Source organism: Poecilia latipinna, unplaced genomic scaffold, assembly GCF_001443285.1.
Source record: "Poecilia latipinna isolate Pla-1442-1.1 unplaced genomic scaffold, P_latipinna-1.0 Scaffold2101, whole genome shotgun sequence".
NCBI lineage: Eukaryota > Metazoa > Chordata > Actinopteri > Cyprinodontiformes > Poeciliidae > Poecilia > Poecilia latipinna.
The window spans coordinates 76,346-87,256 of NW_015114717.1; the positions used below are offsets into that span (position 1 = coordinate 76,346).

At 35.6% G+C, this 10,911-nt stretch overlaps 1 long non-coding RNA gene across 1 annotated transcript in view; it reads right to left on the bottom strand.

Annotated features, from left to right (window-relative positions):
• Nucleotides 1-371: 371 nt before the first annotated feature.
• LOC106936227 (uncharacterized) overlaps nt 372-10,911 on the bottom strand; it is a 25,066-nt gene continuing 14,526 nt past the window's right edge. The window contains exon 3 of the long non-coding RNA XR_001422083.1: nt 372-843. This is a non-coding gene — a long non-coding RNA (uncharacterized LOC106936227). The remainder of the gene's footprint in view (nt 844-10,911) is intronic.

Below are 10,911 nucleotides of genomic sequence, written 5' to 3' on the forward strand. Positions count from 1 at the left end.
AATAGGAAAATTACAACTTATGTAGGCCAACATGTTGAACTAGTCGTGGTTTGAGATGCAGATAAAATGTCTGGAAATGTTGAAATTTTGACAGTGCAGTCAGTACTTAAACACAAATAATGTCCACAATTTATTTTAGAAAAAATGTTAGGAGCTCAGCTTGGGTTGCTAGGTGATGGGCAGAGTTCTGTTGGGGTTGCTAGGTGACGGGCAGAGTTTTGTTGGGGTTGCTAGGTGATGGGCAGAGTTTTGTTGGGGTTGCTAGGTGACGGGCAGAATTCTGTTGGGGTTGCTAGGCAGCAGATAATTCCGGAGGTTTTTGTAGCTGCTCATTTTCCAGACGCCAAAAAAAAATTTACCTGTAGCCAAAAGACGGCTGGGTGTTTTTGTTTTTCTTAAGCACTTGAACTGTTTGTAGAGGAAAATGGAAGTACAAAGGTGTCCAAAATGTAAATTTTGCATAATCGGTCCCCTTTAACTGACAGCTTTTCTCTGTAAGAAGTACTTCACATCCCTTGAGTCCTGTAAGAAGTTGTGTAAAAGTTAATCAGTATGAAATAGGTCATGACATCTGCCAGGAGCTACACTTCCTCTTCCTGCCATCTGAACTCTTGAGTTCAGGTTGGACTCTAAGGGCTCCTGAAAGATCGTCCTGTTGAAACGCAGCTCAGATTTAGCGCCCTCTCTTCCTGCATTTTCTCTCTCTGTTTCTTGCGTCTCTTGCCATTAGCATGCAGCAGCTCTCCCTCCAGACCTCATCAGATGCAGCAGAGAGCTGTGATCAGAGGGTCTCCTGGTATTTTCTGTTCTCAGAGGGAGTAATTCAGCTCCTCACCGTCGGCTCTGTGGGGGGAAACAGAGCAAAACAACCTGAGGGGAATTTTTTACAGGAACAAGACTAGTGATTTTTTTTTAACAATTTGTTATTCTAGCTATAAATATTTCCTAATTTATTTGGAAGTGTTTCTTTAAGTTTACACTGTATTCTATGAATCAGTTATTGTTATATTTCTAAAATGTTTGTTGTTGTATATAAAGCTACAACCGTCACACATTTGATCAAAATTTGTTGTTTCCAGATTCATTTTCAAAAAGGTAAAATGTCTGAAAAACTAGTTGTTATTGAAATATTTGTCCTTTTTTATTAGTTTGTAACCCTGAGTTTGACTTATTTTTTTAAAGAAATGAATAATTTTGTGGGAAATTCTGACATAAACTTGTTCAGCTAAAATTTTAATGTCTCATTAAAAGTGTTTTTGTTTTCACACATGCAGAATAAATGAAATAATTAAATTATACTCATCGGAGGGGAAACTTTGAGATAAACAGAGAAAATATTGAACATATTTCAGTTGAAAATATTGAAAATCTGTTTTTCCAATTTATTTTGTTCTGTTTTGGTTCAATTTCACTCAAAACAATCATATTTCCTGATCAAAGTTTAACCGGCCGTTATATTTTAACTATTCCTCATCAATCTGACAGCATGTTGATGTGGTTCAACTCATACCTCAGCATCAGTTGTTCACGTCCTGCATAATGTAATATTTGAGTAAATGCATAGCGCAGCTCCCTGGAATGATAATTAAATTAATGCCTACTTAAGGTTGGTGTCAAGTGTGCTGAATAAATGTGCTAAATGTTCCCCATCCTGTGTGAATGGAGCTGATTAATGCCTATTCATGCAAATGAAAAAGCAGCCATAAGTGATAAAAGAAGAGGCGTTGCTGGTGAAGGTGGGCAGGATAATTATGAGGAACCGAATCCTGATTAGTGATCTGATGAGACTGCAGCACTGTGGGCAGCAGTGATGCCGCTGCCTGATTACAAACGACATCCAAGACCTCTGTTGTCAGATTCTATCCATCATAATTGTTATGGAAAATTAGTCTGGCGGAGAACTTTGGCTCTTTCTGCTCTGTGTTCACATAACAGTCAGTTTGTTTACAACCCAGCTTAACTGGAGAAGCAGAGGCTTTTTCTTGTGTTTATTGTTTTTGTTCTACAAGTTTTTTTGTTTTTATTACAACCAATTATTTTCATTCCTTCATATTTCTGTATTAATTGGATTGGGTTATCACACTGAATTATTGCAACACAAAAAAATGTAGAAAAGTGTAAGTTGTATTAGTTTTACAATCTGTAATTTATCACTGGCTTTTACCAAGTAAATTTTTAGTGTAGTTAAAGGGAACCTATTATGAAAAACTCACATTTTGAATATTTTTATACTTCAATTTTGTTTATAATGCTTTAAAAACACCCAGCTATGTTTTGGCTATAAGTTAATGTTTTTCTGGTGTCGGGAAAATGAGCCGTTTCAATATTTTCTGGAGTGTAATGCTGCAAATCAGCCGTTAGCTAGCAACCCTAGTGAAGCCCAGCCCGTTACCTAGCAACCCCAGTGAAGCCCAGCCCGTTACCTAGCAACCCCAGTGAAGCCCACTTCGTTACCTAGCAACCGCAATGAAGCCCATCCCGTTACCTAGCAACCCAAGCTGAGTTCCTGCACATTTGGTGATCTGGTTTATTGCTGCATGTGCTGTACAAGTGTTTTGTTGTTGACTTTCCATCCAGAAACCACTTGCTGCCTTCTTCTTGGTTGTGCAGGAGACTCTACTTCTGCTTTTTAAAGATGTACAGTTGTATAATTGCACATTGGTTTGTAACCATTGTCATGCACAAGAGTAAATGTTGAGTTTGAGTTCGTGGCCAGAAGCACCTTATTCAGATTTAAAGTGACGAGACGCCCCAAAACAGTCTAAAATCTGTCTAAGAATGATTGCGTTTAAAAAAATTTAACAAACATGTTTTGTTTAGCTCAGAGATTTATCCTAACCTGTTCAAGGAAAAATAATAGGTGAATAAAACTTTATTTTAAATCCATTGTAATAACTCAAAATCAGTGTGTTTATATTAACATCTTAAAACTGTTCTTATCTAAAAGATGCCTTTTTTACTGACTGGTCTAAAATGTTGTAGCTTTGCCTCAAACCTGCTAAGATTGATTGTCTTCCAATAATTAAAGTGCGAAACTCCTCCTGCCTTGCAGCGTACATTCTCTCCTAACCTATTTATTCAAGGCATGTGAAATTCCATCATTTTCTTGTTAACAGAAAAGCTAATCAGCTCTCTGATTACATCTTCAGCTGCATACTAAGCTGCATATCAGCGATCAGGTGCATGCATAGCTTCAAAACAGCTCGTGTTTTATTAACATCCTGCATGAAAACAGATAGAAATCATCTTTCACCTCCAGCTTCAAGAGTTTCGATGAAAACTTGATGCAGCTTACAGAGAAACTGCATAAAACCAATAAAAGAAATGGTTTATTAGGTGTACTTTACTTTGTATTTAGTATCAGAGTTAATCACTTCTCCACAGCAAACTATCATACCAATAATAAACAATAACCAACAAAATACAATAAGATGCTGCTTATTTGCCAGTTTCACAACTAATTATGGCATCATATAGCTCCTCCTGTCTTTAAAAAACATGTAAATCACCGTAAATGTGTACAAAAACAGAAAATATTCCACGCTGTCTTCATTCCTCACAAAAAATAAAGCCAAAGAGAATAAAATGTTTAAAGACTAAATGCAATCTTCCTGATTCCATTGTATTTCTGAAGCCATGAAAGCCGAGACGGCTCATCAAGGAAAGCAAACAAAGGTTCATGCTGCTCAGAAATGCAGGAAACTTAAAATTAATCTCAAGTTTTCCTTTTTTTAAACAGCTATTTAAGTAAAATTAATCAAATTCATAAATAATCTGATAATTTTTGCTAAATCTAAACAAACATTTTGTACTCAGTTGATGCAGAAAAAAATGGAAAAACTGATAAACATTGTACAAGTCTTAATCACTAAACTGTCAACAGTTTATAATGCTGTTAGTATTCTGAACTAGAAAATAAGTAAATGTAATTCTTAACCAAACTAAATGGCATCTATCTAAATATATTGTAAAAGAATAAACAAAGTTATAGATATAAAAAATGCATTTAAAAGATGAACAGTAAAAGTTTTGTTAAACTTGGAATAAGACAAAACCAATTTACAAGTAACTTTTCATCAAGATGTAGGAATTTGTTTTAAATCAATAACTCCTTAATATTGATTTTAAAAAGTACATGTTCCACTAGCAGATTATTTCACTTTGCGCTGTTACCTAGCAACCCCAGCCAAGCCCAGCCCATCACCTAGCAACCCCAGCCAAGTCCAGCCTGTCACCTAGCAACCCCAGTCAAGCCCAGCCCGTCACCTAGCAACCCCAGTCAAGCCCAGCCCGTTACCTAGCAACCCAGTTCTCGATCCACTGGCAGATTATTTCACTTCCAGCACAGGAAAAAGTTAAATAATCTGCCAGTTTAACAATATTTTCATCAAGGAATTATTTACTTAAAACTTTTCAGTTAATCTTTTTTATTTCAATTGTACTGAGATATTTGCACTAGAAGCTAGATCTAAAAAGAGTTTGTGTTTTTGCAGTGAGGATATTTTGCCTTTTTCCCTCTGTCTCTTTGTGAGAATCTCATATTTGTTGTCGGTTTTCTGAGTTTAAGTGTAAATTTTCATTCCAGCATTTTCATTATGAACTCTGCCTCTTTAGTGTCACAGATAAATGGCAACACCAACATACCGTCTACAAAAAAATGATCCATTTGGTCTGTTCTGCCAAGTCCCTCATCCAGCAGGAGTCCAGACATTGATCACAGCTCCACTGATTATATCTTCAGATGCATTATGCAGAAGCAGCTCCATAAATAAAAGTGATTTGGTGGACACAAATCTGCAGAGCGCTCATGTTTTATTGATATTGTGCATGCAGATGGCGTTCAGCCCTCAGACCGCTCATCACCTCAGCTCATCTCTCAGAGTGTCACCAGGACCTCAGACTCACCTCTTCAATCTCAACTTGTTTTGACAAATAATAGGAGCTGGATTGGCTGTAGCAACATGCACTGCATGTGTGAGAGGCGCCAGGCTGTCATTCTGCAGCTTGTGATAAAACACAAAGTTCAAACAGAAACGCCACTTTAGGAGGAAATTTAAATCTTTGTCTCTTACATAATGTAAAAGTAGCATCAAATACATCGCAATAAATAATAAATCAATTAATCGCATGATTAATTAAAACTGACATTAATTTCCACTTGCATAATTTATTGTTTTTCGTTGTTTCTACCAAAAATTGGATGATTAAAGTTTTCAGTCTGATTCTTTAGTTTCAACTAAACCTTTTATTGAAGGACAATTTTGTTTGTAGTGACTTTATAATTGATTTATTTGTTGTTTTATTTATTTTGTGTATTTAAAATGTCTTCCAGTTTCAGTGTGAAATGTTAATTTGAATTTAAAGTTTATTGATATTCTAGAAGGATTTTGAAACGGCTCTTTTTCCAAACACCAAAAAACATACAATTTTGGACTGTTTTTAGAAGCAGTGGAAACCAAAATGGAAGGGTAAAAATGTACAAAAGTGAGTTTTGTATAATGTTCCCTTTAAACAAGTAGATGGAAATGGTTTGTTGATTTGGTTCGGCTTCCGGGTTCAACAACTTGAGTCGATTGTCGTCCGTCTGTTTGACAAACAAACATCAGGTTTGGTTTTTTGTTTTGGTCTGCATCCTTCAGGCAGCATTAGGAAAAGCAGATTCTGTTATTTTTACAAAAACATGTTTAACATTTTTCAGTGAGGGAGTTTTCCAGGGCGAAATGATGAGAACCAGCTGGAAACAAACACCAAGGACTCAGAGAGCACTAAAATATTCTGACCAGGAAACAAACAGTACAAGGTTACATTCAGCGTTTTAACTGTACCAGACAATCATACATATTTTGGCATGAATAAGCACGTTAGAGTTGAGATTTTGTGCATTTCTGAACGGTACAAAGTTAAAAAACAAACACTTAGACAAGGTAGATCTTTGAGGAGACACACACATGTTTTCATGGCATTAAATTAAAAGCCAACAGTGAAAATGATTATCTGAGAATATTTCCCAAAGCTGTTGGCAATAACAGCGAGGCAATGAAATAACAGAGACTTACCATCTTTTCTGACATTCAGGTCGCAAGAAGAAAACACAATTCTTACAATCAAAACATCATTTAAAACCAGCTGATGGCAAAGTTTATATCAAAAACAGCAGAAACCGTCAGGCTAAAAGGAACTGAGACTAATTAACCCGAATGGAGGTAAAACAATAAAGGAAAAGCCTGAAACTGACATTAACCTGAAAAACACAAATATGAGGAATAATTGAAAGACGAAGCACAAAAATAAAGACACATAAAATATCAAGATGTCTGCTATTTTCTGATGGGGTAGTACGTCGATAGAGAAAAAAAAACACAGGAGCTGCAGATTTCTGCCAAAAGATTTGAGAAAAAACAGGGAAATTTCTGAGCTTGGAAAGTTGAAATTTTGCTTGAAAAAACTGAAAGTTTACATCATTCTCAGAAATATTCTATAAAAAACTTGGAAATTTCTGAGTTTGACAAGTCAAAAATTGTCTTAACTTTAAAAGTCAGACATTTTTGAAATTTGAAACTCAGAAAATTTCTGAAAGCAAAAAAAATTTCCAAACTTTTCCAACTTTTTTGATTTATGTTTTTTGTTAGATTAATCCCAAAATGTTTGTTGTTGTTTTTTTTTTTTTTAAATAAAATTTTTGACTTTTCAAAGTCAAAAATTTTCAAGTTTGTTTTCTGGAAATTTTATGAAAAATGTTTCGCTGAAAAAAATGTTTCTTCAATCTGCAATGGCCCTGGTACGTCGCGCTACAATTTAGTTTAGCCACAACTGCAGAAAATGTAAGAAGTTACTTTAGGTTTAACTTCACCCGTCTATATGTTTCAGTAATCGATTAATTGGTTTGTATAGATTAAAATAAACACATTTTTTCCTGCACCCTCCTGACTGGAGCTACAGTTTTAATGATTGTTATTCTATTCCTAAAACATTTTTTTTGCACCTGGACTCGTCTCTCCTCGCCTGGCATCTCGTCTGCAGCACCTCTCCTCTTGTAGATCTCAGTGGGAAAAGGACATAGGAGGAGTTCTGCTTCAAAGCTCTTATTCAAGCTTAATTATGCAGATTCCCTCATCTTATCTAATCGCTGAAGGTCTGGAGTGGAATAATTTGAATCACCAGAGACTTTAAAGCAATCAGCATATCAATGCATCGGCTGAGGTTTGTCACATACAGTGGCTGCGTTTCCATTACAGATGTGCGCAAAACTGTCGATATTCAGCTGATGCCAAAAAACACAATTTAGCAATTGTGGTGTTTCTATTAAATACGAAACTAAAATCACATGTGAATAAAGTCATTATCAGATCCTCCAACCACTTCCTGACATTGTCTTCTTTGTCGTTTCTGCCAGTCGCAACATCTGGTTGTTGATCATGTGACGCAAAAAATTGTTTCAGTGGAATAAAAACCATCTCATCCTATCACCAAAACTATTTATTGGAAATCGAGATTTTTTGTTTTGTTTTTTCAATTAGTCGTGCTTCCGTGAATTTATTTTCTAAATGTTAAATGCTTTTTTTCCCCAAAAATACTTTTAAATATTTATTACCTTTGTCATATTACGACCACAAAGTAAAATCTATTTATAAAAAATTCTAACCTAACCTGAGCAGATTTGTTAAATAGCAAACTAACCCGTTTTATTTACACACCACTCTCTTTTAGTTTACTATAAAGCCCATAGTTGGTTTTACTTTATAAATTGGGACGATGTGATGATTTTGTGGGAAGTTTTAGGTTGGATGTAATAAGAAATGCAAATTCACCCAAAATCAGACCGTTATTTAAACCATGACAAGCTGACAGAAAAAGAACAGTAGCCTCAATTTTGTAGAAAATAAAAACACAACATTTCTTAGTTCAGCATCCGGAAAAAAAAAAAAAAAAAACATTTTTCCCTGTCCTTTTTCTTTTGTATTTGACCTGAGATGACAGCAGGTTTTCTGCGGAAAAATGTGAAGTGAGAACCGACAGACGCAGAAAATAAAAGAGAGAAATTCTGCTGTTGGGTTTGTGGTGTGGCTTGAGGTGAGTGCTTAGGCTCAAGATGAAACTGGGGCTTGGAGAGAAAAACAGTACACCCGTGGAAGTGTTGTGAGTAAAAGAAAGGCGTGATTGGGAGCCTGAGGCTGAGGAGCGAAGGGCAAAGGTTTAGAGTAAAAGCTTGTTGGGGAGGAGAACCGATGCTGCAGATGGGATCAGGTCCACATGTCAAGTCCTTCACATAAAACTGTAAAAATGGAGAACAATTTCTACTGTAACACACCTTTTCATATGCATATAATTAATATTGCTGGCATACAAACCATGATCACTTCAAATATTTGTAATAAACCAGAAAATATGTCTAGATGCTAAAATATGAGTGAATACTCTTATTTTTCAGCTGATGCATTTGTTGTAAATAACAGTAAATCCTATAGAAATGCTGCAGTTTATTGTTTACATGCAGATATTATGCGCATGCGAACAACACTGGAGGGCAAAGAGACGATTCTTTTACTTGCTTACTTCCTGTCGTCGTCTTCGTCTTTTCCACCAGAATCTATTTTTTAAACTTTGGTCGATAAATGCCTGTTTCACTGTCCTGATCCGTGTTACATAAATTATCCCACTTTCTCCACTCCCAGAAAACATATAAAACTGTCCAAAATATATTATATTAACATTAATAGTCTCCAGAACTAGAAACCTGAACTTTTAGAAAAACCAACATCTACTTTGAACGTTTGCAGCCACTGTGAACGTCGGTCGGTTTGTATTCTCCGAGTAGCAGCAGAAACGCTCCCAGTGGTGATTATCCGAATTACTTCATTTAGGCAAAGCATTGGAAATCTATGAGAGCAGAACACAACGTCGTTAAGAGTGAATGTTTTGTCAGCAGAAAGGAGGATCTGGCTGAACAGGAGATTATTCTCTTAGACAAATGAAAACACAAAACCCAGTTGGACCAGATTTATTAAACATTTCTCTGTCAGACTCTGAGCCTGACATAAAAAATCCACTTCCTGGAAAGTGACATTTCCAGGTGATTGATTACAAACAGAGGACGCTAAAGCAGGTGTGCTTTAGCGTCGATGGGTTAAAAATTGCACAGGGAAACTTATAGATGTGTATATATTATAAGCACACACATAAAGGGAAAGATGGTTACATTTAAAAGATGTTTGCTGCTGTCGCTGCTGCTGATACGGCTGTTAAAGAATAATGGCTGCTCACTGTCACACGCTGCTCATCCAGAAGATTTCCAGATTATTTCCAGCATAAACTTGAATAAAAATCAGCTTGGAGAAGTGACAACATGGCCGTTCTGGTTGTTTGTGTGGAATATTTGATTTTTATTTTTTTTGCTGAGTAATTTATCTCTTCATTCCAAAAACTGACTGCTATGACAATGTATTAGTGCCATTGTAGATTTAAAAAAGGGGGCAAATTTCAACCAAAATTGTCTTGAAAAAACAAGGAGTATGGAAAGTCAAAAATTTGGAAATAAATCTAAATTTTCTAGAAAAAGACTTCCAAAAGTTGGACATTTTTTGACCTCTGAAAATTAAATTTTTTTTCTGGCAACTTTCTAAGGTTGATTTAAAAATGTATGATTATTTTTCTAGCAAATTTTAAACTTTTCAAAATCAGTAATTTCCTTGTTTTTTTTCTCCTCTAAATTTCTGAGATTAATATGAAAATTTGAGGTTTTTTTCTTGCACATTTTCATCATTTGGAGTTTAGAATATTGTTTTTATCTAACATTTCCGAGATTAATCTAAAAATATCTGGGCTTTTTTGAACTTTTCAAAACTCTGATTTCCTTGTTTTTTCTAGACAGTTTTGGCAGAAATTTGCTTCCCTTTTTCCGTCTCCAGTGACACGAATACGTTGCTGCAAAGTTTCAACTTTTGGATCTCAGAAATTTATGTTTTTATAGATAATTTCTGATCTTAATCTCAACATTTACTCATTTTTTCTATTCATAATGGCCCCAATACACTGAATCAACATACAGCGGACCTCTGCCTATTTGTCGCTCAGGGTTTGTGGATCGGCTTATTCAGATTTTTCTGTGTAAATTATTCACAGAAAAATTAAATCCCAATGCATACTTTGCTAAGATGCATTTCAAACAATGGCTTGCCCATCTAAAAGCATTTTAAAATTAATTTGAGGGAATTCACATTCAGTTTTTGCCTTTAAAAGAGTCTTTGTGTAACTACTGAAAATAATAGTTCAACATTTTTTTCCTCACAGGCTCCAAAAAGGATAAAACAGTTAAGGACGACAACCAACAGCTTACAAGCTCTTAGAAAATGTTGAGAAAACATGCAGACACTCTTAAATGCTCAGAGTTATGGTGAGGTGTCTGCAAAAAGCTCAGTGTGTTTGTGTTCAACCTTTTTACGGCACATAAAACATTTGTTTCCATAATCACTGCTACAAAGCTAAAGGTTACTCTTTGCTTATGTTGTCAACCATTTATATATAGACACGGTTTTTTGTCTGTTATTTTTAAGCAGGCAAAATATATTCTCAGTTAAAACATAAATTGAGTGTTATAAAGCAAAACACATGAAGAAAAGGAAGTGTGAAAAAAGAACAGAAAGCCAAGAAAATACTGAAAATAAGTTTATAAACTTTGATTCTCGACACCTTCATGTTTGTGTTAGCGCATTCCTTAACTATTGAAATATATAAGTTTCATTTTTAGTCCTATAAGTGAAATAATCTACTAGTGGAACTAGAACTGGGTTGCTAGGCTTGGCTGAGGTTGCTAGGTAACAGGCGTGGCTTGGCTGAGGTTGCTAGGTAACAGGCGTGGCTTGGCTGGGGTTGCTAGGTAACGGGCGTGGATTGGCTGGGGTTGCTAGGTAACGG